Below are 17,999 nucleotides of genomic sequence, written 5' to 3' on the forward strand. Positions count from 1 at the left end.
TTAGAAATATTGGCTGATGAGATGTGGGTTTCTATGTTTTTTGTAGATAAGAGTTTTCTGTGTTTCCTGGCGAGGTATTCTTTTGGACGGGGTTGTGTTCTGGCTTTTAAAGAGAGCATTGAAATTAAAGTGATATGCAACACTGAGTTGTTAAGTTACCTGTTCTATTCTCTTGTGTGAAATAACATGACGAGTTCGCAAATTGAGTGATTTTGCTTGTTTGATGTAATAAGACCCATTCTTTTATGTTGTGCTAGTTTAAAATTACTTTTAGGCATTCTTCCGCCACAGTGCACACTTTCAGCAGGACAGATGGTGATTTAACACCAGCTGTTCCTATCAGTGTTGACAATGAGTGGATTGCTCAATATATCTTGCATAACGTCGTCAACTGAGTTATGATGTATTTTGTTATTTACTTCAATGTCCTGTGTATGTAATGGCCCCTTCTAACCTATTAGTCAGATCTTGTTGTTATAGGGCATTCCAGGAGCTTGTTAGAAAGGAGATCACGCACACTGAACCAGTTTTGTGTTGAGTGATGTGGTATATAGTGTGATGTTACATGGAGATATACGATGTCAGTATTGTGATGTGTTGTAATGTGAGGTGTTGAGTGACATGGAGAGCTGAAGTCAGTTTGGCATGGGTGAGCTGGGCACTTTAGACTGGCTCATAGAGCTCTCTGCATTAAGTTCCTACGAATTTAAGTCCCTCTGTCTTGGTTCTAGTGATTCCCTTTAAAGTGCATTTATAATGTTCTGCATTCACTGTTTTAACACCTTTTCAACCCCTTTCCTTTTCATCTATTTCTCACCCCTTGCCTTCATACACCATCACCCTCTCCCCACCACAACAAACAATTGGACATCAGCCTGATGGTGCTAAGATACAGGTGCTTCAGGTAAGGTTGTAGCAGGAGATGTTTGTTTTCAGAGGCAAATCGTTTAGGAATCCAGTCAAGGAGTGACCTGTGGAAAAGACCACTTGCTGCCACATTTTGTTCAGCATGGATGGTGGCAAATTTCTTCTCTGTATCTATCCAAGTATGTAGTTTTGTTATAATATTGTAATTACCTGTACAATGTGGTTCTCCTGCATTGATATTTCTCATAAATTCACATGCTTGAATCTTCCATGTCGTCATGGTGGTAGTCCATGGTAACAGTAATATAAGCAACATTAAACTCCATGGAAAGCAATAGACAATGGCAGCCATTTCACATTGTTTTAAATGAGCCAAACTTTAACCAAAGAGAACAGAGACCCTAAAGCACTCATCCCCTGCAGAGCCATCATACCTCAGTTTTCTAGCACAACTGAATAAAAAATAGGGAATAAACGTTATAATAATGGTGAGCCCTAATGGGGAGGAGGGATAGTTGCATGTGAATCTATGGAAGATATCAATAGTGGAGAACCACAGCGTACAGGTAAGTAACTTGTTTTTAATCCAGTATTCTTTCCTTCATAGATTCACATGCTTGAATCAGGCTAGCAAGCAGTACCAAAAGAAGAGTGGAGACGTGCAAGGCAAACAACCCAACATGATCACTGATATAAACAGTGTCCAAACGCTTTGACCTTCCACTTCCAGCAAAGCAGACTGAATGCTTCATATGATTTTAAAGTGGAGGCCCAGGGCATCACGTGTTTCATCCATATTGTGAATTTGATATGGCAGGGGGACTCAAATTAATGAAGATGCCAGCAATCTATTGCAGCAGTCATCTTACATGCCCTATTGGTCAACTCAGACCAGACTCGGTCATAATGCAGTTTGCTCACCGGCGAGCAGAAAATACATCATTGCCAAGCACAGCTCCCCCCAATAAGGAGGGCCACAGGTTCAACAACATTGGCAAGCGATTCTCTGCCATGGTAGCAGTGTCTATTAGGGCCTCCAATGCTCTCATTCTTGGACTATTTCCGAGAGTACATCCACCATACCTGCAGTCACCACCTTAGCAGACAGCCTCCCACCCACCAAGTCACCCCCCAGCACCTCCACCCCTCTCAGCCCAAGACACATAAATGCCCTCACTCACCCACCCAACATACACCCACCACCCCAAAGCATACCTTCCACAAACACTCACCCAAGACAGCCATACCAACACCTTTTACAACCTCCACACCCAAACCCTTTTGTTATGAATGACCCCTTGTGTCTAAAAAAGCTTTCCTCTCGGAGTTTGACCTTTTCCCTACTGTTCTCCGCCCGTGACACCCCCTTAAAGATCAATTTCCCTCCCAAAGGACATCCCTTGCACCTCCAAAGCCTCTTATACTCATTACTTGCCACTACCCATGCCCCTCCCACACCAAGAAGACCCAACCCCTCCCAAGCCTAAGCCCAAACCCCACCTCCCTCAAGCCCAAGCCTAAGCCCAAACCCCACCTCCCCCTGGCTAAGCTCAAACCCCGCCTCCCCAGTCTAAGTACAAACCCCCCTCCCTCACCACCTCCCAAAAGTCCCTGAGGTGCTGCCTGCCCCCTTGATGCCACTACATGTGGAGGTTATATGGCAGTCAGGAGTCACCACTTTGTCCCTTTGGTAAAATGGACATTTGTTTATATGGACTGGCCGATGGCATTGCACTTTTATCTGTTTTTTTTTTTTTTTTTTAAAGAAGATTATTTTCAGACCAACCAGTTGTTGATTTTCTGGTTACATCTTTGTCCTGCATTTCCTTTCCTCGGTTTGAGTTGTTCCTAGCTGACATTGGTTGTGTTCCAGTGTTTGTGTGTGTGGTGCTTGTGCTTCACGTGTTGTTTGAGCAGTATGTGAGGGTATGTGCAGTGCTTTTCTCTCAGGGATACGGTGTGTGTTGTGTGATGGGCATGTGTATGTTGCTGACATGTTGTTATGGTCTTGTCATGTTTGTGTTGACATGTGTTTGTTGTACGTGACTTTGTGTGCTTTGACTGTGTGAGTGCATTTATTGTGCATGGTATCGGTACGATGTGATGTGCGTGTGTGTCGATAAGTTGCATGAGGGTGTAGTTGTGTGTGTTCATTTCCAGTTGGTTGTACATTGGGTTGTACATGTGGTTAGTCTTTGGCCAGTGTCTGTTGTGATTGCTTGACAGTGTGTTTATGATTGTGCAGTTGTGGTGTAGTTGTGACGTGTTGGTATGCTTAGGGGATTGTGTGAAACTAGGCCTGTGCTCTGTTGCCATTCGTAACAGTGTTCTTGATGTGTGGTGTGTGTGCTGGCTGCAGTGTGCATGCTATTTGTGTGGGTGTATTTGTTGCTGTATGTGAGTGTGCATGTCACTGTGTTGTTAATTGTGGGTATAACCCTCGCACTTCCCTCCCTATGGTATGTTATGTGTCTTTACAAAATTTGCCACTATACAAATGTAACAGGTAAGTGTGTGTACTTACAGTTGCTGTTGTCCTTGTCGGTGATGGTTCCATGGTGGTTCCGGGCGAGTATGGCTTCCTGAAGGTGAGTGGCTCCTTTTATGCAGTTCGTTTCCATCTGGGTTTCCTTGGTGGTCTGACTGCGGCGGAGATGTTGGTGGTGAGCAACCTCGTAATGAGTCCATCGAAAACATGATCTCTGCCGTACGTTGGTGGCTCCAATCGTCGGTGGCGGTATGACCGCACTGGTGGTGCCGGCGGTGCTTTGGCTCTGTATTCCATTGGCATCACCGCCAAACTCATAATTTGGCAGTCCTCTCCGCCAGCGTGTTGGCAGTCTGACCGGCAACATGGCGGTCCTCAGACCCCCACACTCGTAGTGAGGCCCAAAGTCTATTTTTTTCTGTAAGACATTTTGGTTATCTTACATTTTCCATCTACTCCTTTCTGCCTCCTCTAATCTGTTTGTTACAGCTTTAACATTGTTTCTTAATCCAGACATTCCTGACTGTAAGATTTGTGTTTGATTTGGTGCTCTGCATACATTCATGTAATGAGTTCAATCAGTGCAGTCAGATAGTCCTGGATTATGGTTGGTTCTTTTCTGGCCTACTTTTTGTCCCTTCATGTCTTTATTGACTTTATGGTCTAGAGTCTTGGTTTTTCGATTTTGCCATTGTGGCAGTGGTGAGCTGAGTGGATTGAGAGCACAAGGATTAGAGAGTGTGATATCTTAGTCTGATAGTGAATTGGAAGGAGATCCTTATAATTGAGTTACAAAACATTGTAAGACAGTGGGCATTCTGAGGGTGCTGGGTAGGGAGGGACCCCTTGCACTGTTTCCACCTGCCTTTCAATGGCGGGGTCCCTACCATGGAAAGGCTGGTACAAACGAGTCGTGATCAGCATGGCTTCACTGAGTTCAGCGCCGCCGTGGCTGATCACGAGTCCACCCTCTACCAGCCCATCAGGAACCATGTTCCCAGTGGTGATGGTAATCACCTGGAGGTCCAACCGCCAAAGTTGTAATCTTGCGGTCGGATCGCCTGGAGTACAGTGGTCTGACCATCACGCAAGTCTGGCAGCCAGAAGACCGCCAGCCTCGTAATCAGGCTCGTAGAGGTATTTGGCCTTTCCAAATGTAGTGTACCCACTGCTCTTAGCCAATTTACTGTGAGCATTAGGATCTCACCTTGCAGTCTATTTGAATTCCCAACAAGCATCATGAGTTGATGCTAGAACAGGAAAGCTAATAAAAACTATTAAGGCCAGATTGAGTCCGATGGCAGATGAAGCATGTCTAACATGTATCCTTCAGTTGCTGCCCTGGAGAGGGCCCTTAGTTAAAGGGCACGGTTTTCATACGTTTTTTTAAAGTGCAGAATAATGGATTCTTCCATGCTAAAGAGGATTCAATTTATTTCTGAGTTTTGGTTCCTGCACATCCCAGAAATCTTCCTCAAACGCTTGAATCATCTATAGAGGAAAGGTCTCTAGCTAGGAGGTTCTCCAAAGATGGGGCTTTCTTCCCCCAAAGTATTCAGGTCTGTAAGTAATAATGATTGATATGCATTTCATGATCTAAAACAAGCATTAGCAAAGCCACTAGGTCAAGCCTATGCTAGAACTATTGGCTTTGCCAATGTGTTTTAGCCATGTTGAATAGTATGGCTGCTGTGCAGCATGGCTTAATGTAAAGGGTAAAAAGCATTGGCAAGGCCAATAGATACTGCCTATGCGAGAGTTATTGGCTTTTATCAGTGTTTTGTGTAGCCATGTTGTATAGCAGTGCAGGTGCTGTGTAGCATGCAGTGCTTAATTTGAGCCAGTGGTTTCTGGTGCAGGGCACCAGCACTTATTTTTTAGGGTTGGCACTTATTTTTCTGCCTCAAGCATGTACTGCGAGCAAAAGACACATATGGGAAAGACGGAGGAAGAAAAAAGCAAAAGAGTTTCACAAAGGGAGAAATACTAAAGCTGCAAGAGTAAGCTGAAGGGGAAGTGGGTGGCTGTAAATGGATTAAAGAGGCCCGAGATGGCTTCAGCATTACACTGTCTCGGTATTCTATGCTCACACATTTAATTGCATCAGACGCATGTTTCAGAGAAGAGGTTTGGGCACCGGCACATTTTTATTTACAAATTAAGCACTGGTAGCATGGCTGACAGTAAAGGAAAAAAGCACTGTGAGCCAACGCTGACAGCATCACAGCATTTGTTTGCTTTACATTCCGCCTGGCTAAAAGACATTGACAAAACCAATAAGTTTTGCCTTACTGAGATCTATTGACTTTGCCAGATAACAAGTGCCCTTACAAAGGTTTGATTTTTGGGATTGTACACTCAGTTCACAGGCTTTAACCCTTTCGCTGCCAGGCCTTTTCCCCCCTCTGTGCCAGGCCTTTTTTTGGCTATTTGGGGCAGTTCGCGCTTAGGCCCTCATAATTGTTTGTCCACATATGCTAGCCAAGCCAAATTTGCGTCCTTTTTTTCCAACATCCTAGGGATTCTAGAGGTACCCAGACGTTGTGGGTTCCCCTGAAGGAGGCCAAGAAATTAGCCAAAATACAGTGAAAATTTCGTTTTTTTCCAAAAAATGGGAAAAAGTGGCTGCAGAAGAAGACTTGTGGTTTTTTCCCCTGAAAAAGACATCCACAAAGGGTTTGCGGTGCTAAAATCACCAGCTTTCAGGAACAGGCAGAATTGAATCAGAAACCCAATTTTTCAACACAAATTTGGCATTTTACTGGGACATACCCCATTTTTACAATTTTTTTTGTTCTTTCAGCCTGCTTCCAGTCAGTGACAGAAATGGGCGTGAAACCAATGCTGGATCCCAGAAACCTAAACATTTCTGAAAAGTAGACGAAATTCTGAATTCAGCAAGGGGTCATTTGTGTAGATCCTACAAGGTTTCCTACAGAAAATAACTGAAATAGAAAAATATTGAAATCTAGGTGAAAAAACCAGCAAATTTTCTCTACGTTTTACTCTGTAACTTTTTCCTGCAATGTCAGATTTTCAAAAGCAATATACCGTTACGTCTGCTGGACTCCTCTGGTTCCGGGAATATATAGGGCTTGTAGGTTCATCAAGAACCCGAGGTACCCAGAGCCAATAAATGAGCTGCACCCTGCAGTGCATTTTCATTCTATAATGGGTATACAGCAATTCATTTGCTGAAATATAAAGAGTGAAAAATAGCTATCAAGAAAACCTTTGTATTTCCAAAATTGGCACAAGATAAGGTGTTGAGGAGCAGTGGTTATTTGCACATCTCTGAATTCCAGGGTGACCATACTAGCATGTGAATTACAGGGCATTTCTCAAATAGATGTCTTTTTTACACACTCTTATATTTGGAAGGAAAAAATGTAGAGAAAGACAAGGGGCAATAACACTTGTTTTACTATTCTATGTTCCCCCAAGTCTCCTGATAAAAATGATACCTCACTTGTGTGGGTAGGCCTAGCGCCCACGACAGGAAACGCCCCAAAACGCAACGTGGACACATCAATTTTTTTTTAAAGAAAACAGAGGTGTTTTTTGCAAAGTGCCTACCTGTAGATTTTGGCCTCTAGCTCAGCCGGCACCTAGGGAAACCTACCAAACTTGTGCATTTTTGAAAACTAGAGACCTTGGGGAATCCAAGATGATGTGACTTGTGGGGCTCTGACCAGGTTCTGTTACCCAGAATCCTTTGCAAACCTCAAAATGTGGCTAAAAAAACACATTTTTCTCACATTTTGGTGACAGAAAGTTCTGGAATCAGAGAGGAGCCACAAATTTCCATCCAGCCAGCTTTCCCCCTAGTCTCTCGATAAAAATGGTACCTCACTTGTGTGGGTAGGCCTAGCGCCCACGAAAGGAAATGGCCCAGAACACAACGTGAACACATCACATTTTTTCATAGAAAACAGTGCCTACCTGTGGATTTTGGCCTCTAGCTCAGTCGGCACCTGGGGAAACCTAGCAAACCAGCGCATTTTTGAAAACTAGAAACCCAGGGGAATCCAAGATGGGGTGACTTGTGGGGCTCTGACCAGGTACTGTTACCCAGAATCCTTTGCAAACATCAACATTTGGCCAAAAAAACACTTTTTCCTCATTTTGGTGACAGAAAGTTTTGGAATCTGAGAGGAGCCACACATTTCCTTGCACCCAGCGTTCCCCCTAGTCTCTCGATAAAAATGGTACCTCACTTGTGTGGGTAGGCCTAGCGCCCACGAAAGGAAATGCCCCAAAACACAACGTGGACACATCACATTTTTTCACAGAAAAAAGAGGTGTTTTTTTGCAAAGTGCCTACCTGTGGATTTTGGCCTCTAGCTCAGCCGGCCCCAGGGGGGGCAGAAATGGCCTAAAATAAATTTGTACCCCCCTCCGGGAGCGACCCTTGCCTACGGGATCGCTCCCCCCCGTGACATTGGCGCCAAAAAAATCCTGGGTGCCTAGTGGTTTCTGCCCCCTTGGGGGCAGATTGACCTAAAATCGGCCAATCTGCCCCCAAGTGAGGCAGAAATGGTCTAAATACAATTTCCCCCCCAGGGGAACGACCCTTGTCCAAGGGGTCGCTCCCCATCTGTAAAACAAAAAAAACTCCCTGGTGTCTAGTGGTTTCTGCCCCCCTTGGGGGCAGATTGGCCTCATCAAAATAGGCCAATCTGCCCCCAAGGGGGGCAGATATGGCCTAAATATAATTTGCCCCCTAGGGGAGCGACCCTTGCCTAAGGGGTCGCTCCCACCTAAAACAAAACAAAAATAAAAAAATGATCCCTGGTGCCTAGAGGTTTCTGACCCCAGGAGGGGCAGAAAAGGCCTTCCTAAAAAATGCCCCCCATTGGGAGCGACCCTTGCCCAAGGGGTTGCTCCCTTATGCCAGTTAAAAAAAAAAAAAAAAATCCCTGGTGTCTAGTGGGCGTTTCAAAAGCCGGATTGAAAGGAATCCGGCTTTTGAAACGCTTGGAGAGACTTCAAAGGGAAGGAAATAGATTTCCTTCCCTTTGAAGCCTCTCCGGGCCTCCCCCACGTGATCGAAAGAGAAATGCTGAGCATTTATTTCGATCACGCTGGAAACTCAGCTTCCAGCGCGATGGGGAAGCCCTGTGACAAATCAGCTCGTGCGCTGACGTCACGGGGGGGGTCGGGGGTGGAAGGGGATGGGCTTCCCCTTCCATCCCTGCCTTGGGGGGGTGGGTGGGGAGCACAGGAGGGGAGAATGACCCATCAAACCTGCTTGGTGTTTTTGTTTTAAAATGCTCCTGTCCCTATTTCCATGTGTGGAGATCTAAATGCAGAGAATGGTAGGAGAATTCAGAGAATGCGGCTCCATGGATGGCAGGGCACTGCTCTCTTTCCAGGTGTGCATCTGCGCCTCGTGTGTCAAAATGGCAAGGTAAATATGAAGCAGTAGGTCTCTGAAGATGATGTTATATAACAAATGTAAAATGCTGGGTTCAGTGTGGTGGGCATGAAGGCTCACATCAAGGTGACACTTTCAATTCAAGCTGTGAGATGAATTATTATGACTTGCCTTTAGTTGAGAATAAAATAATATCTGTAATTATATTTAAATTTATATGGAAAAGGAGGACAACAGATGGCCAGATGATACCTCTAAAACCTGGTCAGGTTCTGTAAAACCTCTGGCTAGCCACAAAGCACATGGGACAGAACGTCAAGAAAAGCAAGCAGGAGGGGAGAACAAGCAGCGACAGAGCAAGCTTAATGGCAAGTGGGAAGGACAAACAAGTGCCCTTGGAAGGCAGTGCCTGACATTTTGTATCAGTCTTTGAATGCACAGCAAATGTGGCAAGATAAGAACAAGATTTACAGACCTGCTTACAGAAAGGGAGGTCGCGGAAGGATACTGGTAAATAAGGTTTTAGCATTGGGAGGTCCAAACTGAGCCTGGAGAGCCTAAGCCAGTAAATGGAAAGCAAGAAAATGTGAGTTACAAACCACAAATCCAATGACAAGCAACAGGCAGAATGCATTCCCAGCTCAACTTTCTGAAATTCCCCAAGATGTCTTTAGCATACCAGACAGCTGCGCTGTATAATAGGCTGCAAACTAAAAGGTAGCTATTTGCTCCCTCCTTTGCTCCTTTTGAGGTTTTCCATCACCCAAGATGGCCACTACATTAAACGTTGGTCGTTGTTGTGAGATCTGCGGGCCTCTGACCAGTTCACAGGATTTAGTTGGGCAACCCACGCAGGATGATGGGGTATTGAATCAGTCACTGCTCGCCCAAAACACAGCCTGCTTGGGGCGACTCCAGCCATAGCATGGGGCGACTCCAGCCATAGCATGGGGAGTAACCCAGTACTCCCAATAGAAGTTGTAGATGGCTAATTCTACATTTCATTTCTGACAGCGCAATTCAAACGGTCTTTGAGAGGGTTTTAACAAAATGCTTCACTTCCCCATTGGCTTGGGGCCACCGGGCGTGATGCATTGATGTGCGACGTTCTGGGTATGTAGAACCTTGGTTCACTCATGACTATTGAACGGGGGTCTGTTGTCTATGCGAATCTCTCCAAACAGGTCGTGGGTGGCCATTATCTTCTCCATTTTTGGGATGACTTTGGTTGCCGAGGTTGTTGCAACAATTTCAACTTCGGGGTAACGGGACTATCGGCATTTAGGATTCATCTGTGAGACTCCCAAAATTGGCGCTGGCTCGCTGCCACGAAGCCATGGGACCATCCTCTGTGATGACAGGTGCTGGTCGATCAGGATGTCCGCTGGCTTGGCAGACTACACAGCTTTGAACAACCTCCTCCACTTTTTGGTCATGGCCAGGGAACCATACCTTGCTCTGGAGCCTGCTTTTTGACTTCACTATACACTGGTGGGCGCTGTGGGCGATGGTGCAGGACCTGAGGCTTGCTGGGAGGACGAGACGGGGTGTCCCTCAGAAGGCAACCATCCTCACTGACAGACAGTTCGTCCTGGGCATGGAAGAGTGTTTGGAGGATAGACCTGGCCTCCTGGGTGCGGAAAGCCACCGGGTGTTATAACGGCTGCCGGACCGGATGGCCTCGACAGCCAGCTGCAAACAGTCGTCCAGGGAGGTGGCTAGTATCACTTCCGTAAGGGGTATGGGAAGTGGCCTTGTGCATCTACTATGAGTCTGACATATTACTCTGTATTCTATGCTTCTCGGGTCTCCCAGGGCGTGGCCGGGTAAGCATGTCTTGACAGGAAATCAGCCGTATTGTGCATCCCTGGTTGATACACAACAGTGAAATCAAATTCCTGCAATTCTAAAATCAATTTTTCTGTCCTCAGGTGTCTTGGAGGACGATCCTTTGAAGAGTGGAAGGAGCAGCTTATGGTCAGTGAGAACGGTGAAAAAATTCCAATATAGGTACATAAAAAAAATGCCTGCACCCTCAGTGGATGGCCTCTCTTTTGATCTGGGAGTATCGCTATTCAGTGGGTGTCACGAGTTCTACTTGCATAGGCCACGTGTGCCCATTCACCACAGTCCTGCTTCTAGGCTATCACAGTGCTAAGTCCGATGGGGCTAGCATCAACGACCAACAGACTCCCACTGCGGGTTGAAGTATACAAACGTAATGGTAGCTGAGAGAGCTTCTTTGGTGCTCCGAAACGCGTGTTCCTGATCTTCTCCCCACTCCCAGGAGCTGTTGACTTTGGTCAAATCATGCAAAGGGCTGGTAAGATCAGACAGGTTCTTCATAAACCACCCACAGTAATTACCCATGCCTAAAACAAACTCTGCACCCCCAACACGAAGGTTGGAGCTTGAGCTTCTTGAATGTCTTTCACTTTGGCAGGGTCGGGCCTATTCCCTTCTCTGAAAATCTGTATCCAAAGAAGCTGATGTCTCTCCCCTCAGGAATTCGCACTTATCACGGTGGAGCTTTAGCCCGCATCCTCTCAGCTTGGCAGAGACTATCAGTAGATGAGTGGGATGGTCTTCCAAAGTTAGGACGTGCACCAAGATATCGTCACTGATGTTTAAGACCCCAGATATACCCTGTAAGACTCCTCGGATGGTGTATTGGAACACCGCCACCTCGCTGAAAATACCAAAGTTCAAACTGGTGTATCTCCATAGACCAGTATGAGTCAAGAAGGTGGTGATTGGCCAGTAGTTAGTGTGCAATGGGAACTGGTGGTACATGGATCTGAGGTCCATTTAAAAAATATTTTCGAGCCACACAACTCACCAATGATGTTGTCAATAGTCGAGGTCCGATGTTTTTCACGTTTGATGGCCTGATTCGGTAGCTGGATATCCACACAGATGTGCACTGCGTCAGGCTGCTTTGGTTTCTTGGCAACAACTATCTGGGACACCCACAGAGTTAGCCCCAACACCTTCTCGATGACTCTGGCTTCTTCCAGGAGCTGCAGTTCCCTTTCCACTTTTGGGTGGAAGGCAATCTTTCAGTGCCTTAGTGCGACTGGGGTGACAGACTTGTCGGTGTGTAGTCGGAGCGGGGTATCCTGAAGGCAACTGTGACAGGGCACAGGTAACGGGGTGGACCTACCGTACCCCTGGGGCACTACTAAGGACACTAGAGATGTGTTGCGGCCAGTGCGTCATTACGACAGCAGATCGCGGGGAGGAGAAACAGACAAACCCGGAAGGAAAGGGGAAGAAGAAGGAAGGGCGTAGAGGAGGACGCGCGTTGTAAAGGAACAAGAAGAGACACAGCGTGTGGTAAACGGAGAGGGGAAGCAGGAAGGCGAGCCCAAGTAGGAAGTAACAGAGGACGGATGTCGCACAACTCCGAGAGAAAGACTGCCACGAGAAGACCGAGAGGGTGAGCTGTACACGAGGAAGCCAGCCACGTTCTGGGAGGAGCGTGACTCATCTAGGTATGTGAACAGGGCAGGGGAAGGGAGTGTAATTGTTAGAGGGGAGGAAATAGAAGATCGTGGAAAGGGGAAGAACGGTATTGGCACTAATTAGTCACAAGTAAATACAAGAGCACAAATCGGGATAAAGAAAGCAAGTGCACAAGGTGACAGCAAGATGGTGATGCACTTTGTGGATGGAAAAAATTATAAAATAAAGAAAACAAAGAATAACAGACGAAGCAGCGCATTAGTAACATAGAGAAATAAGGAGAGAGGGAAAAAAAACAGGAATTAACCAGAGCACTACTCACCTAAAGGCACAGGAAAGGGTAAATAAAAGTCTTAAGAAGAAAACAAAACAGTCCTCTAGAAAATGGCAACTAGTTTTCCCCTGTACTTACCTATTAAAAGGCTTCTTAATTTCTTTCCTCTCTCCCTCTCCTGGACTGGATGACATTTTGAGCAGTGGAATACCTCTACCTGAAAGAAGAAAAAGAAGATACATGAGGGACTTGATAGGATGAAAAGAAAGAAACAGCCTAAGGACTTACACCAAGATTAGAGAATAGTCTAATATCCCAAGATAAGTTAAGAAGGATGGCATTCTAGGAAAGAAGAAAATAAAGACCCTTAACTAGTTACCTGTCACAGCACCCTATGCCTTTGAAAAGGACGGCAAACTCTTGAACAAGGTTCTCCAGGTCACTGGCATGAACACAATCAAACTGGACGAGGCTCAATCTTTGCACCGTCTGGGAACCCAGCAGGAATCTGGACCCTTCCTGCAACACACATATATTGGTAGTTGTGCTGGTGGACTCGTGAATAATGTTTATCGTGAAAACGCTGTTCATTTGTAGCAGTTGGGCATTTCCAAAAGTGTACACTTTTTCCTTGGTTGGCCGAAGATTGGGGAGATCTGTCAGGTGCTTGTACACTGCACGGCCACAAGGTTAATTGAGGCTCCAGTGTCACTCGGAGCTGATATGGGGTGTCCATGTACTATCACTTGGCACGTGGGTAGTTTCTGCTGATTAGCGTGAGCAGAACTCACTGTTCTCACCACGTGGGCCACTTCCTGGTCATCATCCATGTTGCTGTTGGAAGATGAGGTGGGGGGAGCGGCAATGGCTGTTACTGGTTTCCTGGAGCTGATTGGCACTGCCCGTGGTGTTGAGCAGCATACTTTTGAGAAATGGTTCAGTTTTCCACATGCGCTGCATGTCTTTCCTTTTGCGAGGCATTTACCAGAATGTGTTAGTGGGCCTCCACACCATCCGCAAGAACAGTTCTTAGTCTTTGGTCTAGGCAGGTTCAGTCTTGTCTTGATGAAATCCCTGAGTACAGCATTGACTGGGTCAGATTTGACTATCCGGGGTGGTGCTTGTTCCATGTACGCTGCACAGGCTTTAAACAACTCTTTAGACCACCCCAGTGTATGAGGGATGTGCCTCATACTCGGGCTGGGTTCCTGGAGGACACGCTTGCGTAGTTTTGAGGATGCTCGTCCTTGGATGAATTGGGCTCTTATTTCATCTTCCTCGTTCAGCAGCATGCAGGTGCTGGCCAGCTCTTTTAAACAGGCGAAGAAGACATCCACTGACTCCTTCGGCATCTGGTGTGCTTTTTGCAGTAGGAACCTTTTGTAGTCTGGATTGGCATAAGGCTCTAAATATGCTGTGATGGCATTCTTCAGCGTGGTGTACGTGCGGGGTGTTGATTCATTAATAGTTTTGGAGATTTTATGAATGTCTGCTCCTCCCAGGTGTAGGAGTTCATCTGCCACACCAATGGCTTTGAAGTAAGTCTCAAGACGTTCGACCCAGGCTTTCCAGTGGGCTGCTTGCATGGGTGGAGCCCCTGTTGTTGTGAAAGTTTCGATGGCTGGTTTGCTGGCCAGTCCGGATTGGCCAATGGGCAGGAGCTTGTGGCCGGTTGTAGTCTATGGGCCCTCTGGGCAGCCTCCATGCAGGAGATGGAGGCTGGCTATGCTATCGCTGCACTGCTGCAGAAAGAAAACAGATTGCAGATTCGTGGACACCCTTTTGGAGGACTGCTGAAGGGGCCCGACTGCTCTCCACTGATCGTCTCCAGCGACACCCATCAAGAATCGCCCCTCGGGGGAACTTCTTCGAGGCTACACCGCAGTAAACAGCTCTCCTCAACTGGTACGAGCAACGCTCGACCCTCCAAGAAGGCACTTCGTGGGTCTGCCCAGCAGCCCGACGCGTCCCCGACTGAAGCACAGGCAAGCCAGCCCCGGGGACTGGCGCAACACGACGCTTGACTTCCTGCGGGGGACCGCTTTTTAAAGCGATGTGACCCTGCAGTGACCCCCGGCCGTCGACCCGCATGCGGCTCCCAACGAGCTTTCCTCGAAAGGGAAAGTTACATCGATCACGCACCAGCAAGCTCTCCGGCACGTTCGTAGGCTCCGGGGGACCACGCATTCGCGCCAAGGGTAAGTACAGGGAGCGCACACCAGCAAGCTCTCCGGCACGTTCGTAGGCACCGGGGGACCGTGCATTCGCGCCAAGGGAAAGTACAGCGAGTGCGCACCAGCAATCTCTCCAGCACGTTTGAAGGCTCCGGGGGACCGCGCATTCGCGCAACGTGACGCGACCCCGGGAAAGCACCTGCCACCTTGGATCAAGGCTCTGGGCCAGCATTCATCGTATTGCTCCGGGGGACCGTGCATTTGCGCGACGCAACCCCATCAGAGCACCCGCTGCTCCAATTTCAGGCTTGAGGATCGGGCAAACTAGGTGGGATCCGGCAAGCCTTTCCCGCTGGCCAGTGTTTTCAACTTGCTCTGGGGGACCGCGCGTTTGGCGCGACGCGACCCCGTCGAGAGCACCTGCTGCTTTGATATCCAGGAATCCCGGCCTCGGCACGTCCTGTGAATTCCAAAATGACAATCCTGCACTCCGTGGCAAAGAAGTTTAAGCGTAATTTATAGGGACCCCCCACCCTAACAGGCACAAGCGCCTGCACCTCTCGGACTATTGGTAGAACAGAACCCTGAGCTGCATCTGCAGCTGACTTGATACACAGTTTTAGATACCCAAGTCATAGATTTGATAGCGGGGAGAGTTAAATTCATCGCTGCCCCCTTTTAGTCTTTGTGGAACTTGACCACCACACTACCGGGCATTGGGCGGGCACGTTTTACCAGCCATTGAACAAACGTCAAGCAGATTACTCTTGGTAGGCATTTGAGTCATTTTTGCTGCTCATAGAATTGAAAGCTATTCCACCAGGGATCCCACAAATCATGGAGGAAGACAAAGTGGTTGAGCAACAAGACGACTTAGAAAAGATGATTGCTCACATGAGAGCGGAGGCACTGAAGCACGGCAAGGACTGGCTGCGCGCAAAGATGGAGGACAAAGGTGAAGAATCTCAGGAATGCGAGTTGGAAGACAAAGCCCCCTCTAGTTTGACCGACAATGCAGGAGCAGCAGAGCGTACTACGCCCCCACAACAGAAGGCAAGCAAGCAGCAGAGGTCTGAAGGAGAGCCAGCAAGGAAATCGGCCAAGAAGGGCAAAGGTCGTGGTTCAGGGCACCAATGATGGCACAGCAGCAGCACCAGAGGCCAGCAGACCGCGAACGCCGGCAGAGGGTGAGCATATAGGCGTGATAATTAAAGAATGCTTTAAATCACTTGCGCCGCTGCTGATGAGGTGTGAGGGGGCTGGGCTAGTCACGGAGGGAAATACCCCCATAAACCAATAGGCAAGCACCATAACAGTTGCCAGAGATCGCCCCTCCCCAGGGGACCCCCTAACAGCCTGGAGCGCGACAACTAAGATAATAGATACAACAGTAAACAGGGGTAACCCGCCTGAGTCTTACACACGGCCATCCCTGGGTCCCCCCTCCATAACAACCAGAGCCGCAGGCCTGGTGACAGCCATCCCACTGATGGTAAAAGAAAGAATATGGAGAAAATAATTTATAGACATTTTTACACTACTAGAAATCAAGCTAGAAGGCTTAGACCTTACTGTATGTGACAAAAAGGAAGATGACAGAAGGGAGAGAAAGAGAACTAGGAAGGAGAGGAACTTTGAGAACTGGTTACACGCTTTCAGAATAATGGCCTGTGTCATAGTAGAGAAATTCCCACACAACGCTGCCGACCTCCGGTTGTACGAATCTAAAATACATGAAGCACACTGCCAATTCCCGGGAGATGCCTGGCTAGAGTATGACAAGAGCTTTAGATAAAAAATTCAGGCCGACCCAGAGATGGAGTGGAACCAAGAGAATGTCTCCAGCTACATACACAAAATGATTGTTGCAAAAGAAGTTAGCTCATGGGTGGGCAAAGGGGACCAGTCCTTACGGCAGGGTGTAAGGTGGCCAAGTAAGGGGAGTAAGCGGAACATGGCACTCACAGCCCAGACCCGCCAGTTTTGGATGGCAGGGCATAGGATACGCCAGGTAGCGAGTTGGGCCTAATTCAAAGAACTGGAAGCTACCCCTTGAAACAACATGGTAAAACAAACTCTATTGGAGGGAGCCGCTCCAAACACGAAAGGTGGGACTGCCTAAAAAAATCAAAGGGCAAAAGGAGGAATGACAAATGGAGGCCAGGACTTGAATGCCCACCAGTCACTCACTGCAATTTGGGAAAAGTTAGAAGTTAAATGTATTAAATGAACAATCTGAAATTGTTCTTATCATAAGTACAAAAGTTGTATTGTCAGTGATGGGGCCTCATGCTCAATATATGTTAGCATTGGGCAGTCGCACACTTGTCCACATTAATAAAGCGGCCAAATGTTATCCACTGTATAAAACGTGTCAAAGTCTGGTTGCATGCATGTATGTCAGTATGCCGCATTGCATGATATGTGTTTTCCATAATGCCAGCTCTGTAGTGTGACAAGTGCGGGAGTTAAGTCGAGCAAGCGAGGCATGTAACGAAGAGGTACTGTGGAAAGCTCCACAGCAGATCGAGGAGGACGTTGAGGCTGCAGGTAGGAGCCAGCTGAATTGGAGCACAGGTTGAAACGGCATGGCCACGTTGGACTCCACAAGGCCGTTATGCAAAAAGGCTTGTCTCCGAAAGCCTGGACAGCAATGCTGCAAGGTCCTGTGAGGCAGGGCGGGTTGGGAGTGGGAGTGGGAGTGGTGAGAGGCGAGGCGGGTTAGTGGATGTGCAGCCCCCCTCATCGCCAGTGTAGCATTAGGCCGGAGAAAAGACACACGATGCCGTGGTGGTACGAACTCTTTGGAAATGCTTTATTATTTTTTCGCTTGACCGCAAAAACCCACCTGTTCCGGGTCGCCCTAATTTATCCCAGTCCCTGAAGTAATCCCTGGCCGGCCGCATGGGGAAAAGTCGGGGGGGGAAGCAGTACAGGCTTTTCATCTGTGAGTTTGCTGCTCTTGGTGTCACTCGCAAACGATGATACTACATCTAGGTCTATATTTATTGTTTTGGTGTTTAGTTAAATGCAATAGCTTTTAGGTTTCAAGTCTGTTAACGTGCAGCAATGCTATAAGTGGGATGAAAAAGGTGGGGGTCTTTAAAGGGGCCTTTGCCCAAGAAGCGTAAGTAGGAATTTTTAAAAGAGGCACAGCCAGGAAATGGCTTGAAAATTGTAAATTAAAATCCCACCCTTCACATAGCTTGCTGCATCACCAGGTTGCAGGTGCAGCACTGAGGTATCCTTAATAGCGTGCACACATGCTAATCAACAAGAAACACCTTCAATGCAAGCCAGGCCTATTGCCTTTGCTAATACTTGATAAATGTTGCGTTAGCATGTAGACAAGCG

General features: G+C 47.4%; 1 long non-coding RNA gene across 2 annotated transcripts in view; it reads right to left on the reverse strand.

Annotated features, from left to right (window-relative positions):
* Positions 1-12,221, reverse strand: part of LOC138300623 (uncharacterized) — a 154,684-nt gene extending 142,463 nt beyond the window's left edge. Inside the window, exon 1 of one of the 2 annotated variants that reach the window (XR_011204977.1) lies at positions 3,392-4,624. This is a non-coding gene — a long non-coding RNA (uncharacterized lncRNA). Of the gene's footprint in view, positions 1-3,391; positions 4,625-11,571 lie in introns of those variants that run through there. The other variant, XR_011204975.1, reaches the window with a different exon arrangement.
* Between the last annotated feature and the right edge of the window lie 5,778 nt (positions 12,222-17,999).

Source organism: Pleurodeles waltl, chromosome 6, assembly GCF_031143425.1.
Source record: "Pleurodeles waltl isolate 20211129_DDA chromosome 6, aPleWal1.hap1.20221129, whole genome shotgun sequence".
Classification (NCBI taxonomy): domain Eukaryota; kingdom Metazoa; phylum Chordata; class Amphibia; order Caudata; family Salamandridae; genus Pleurodeles; species Pleurodeles waltl.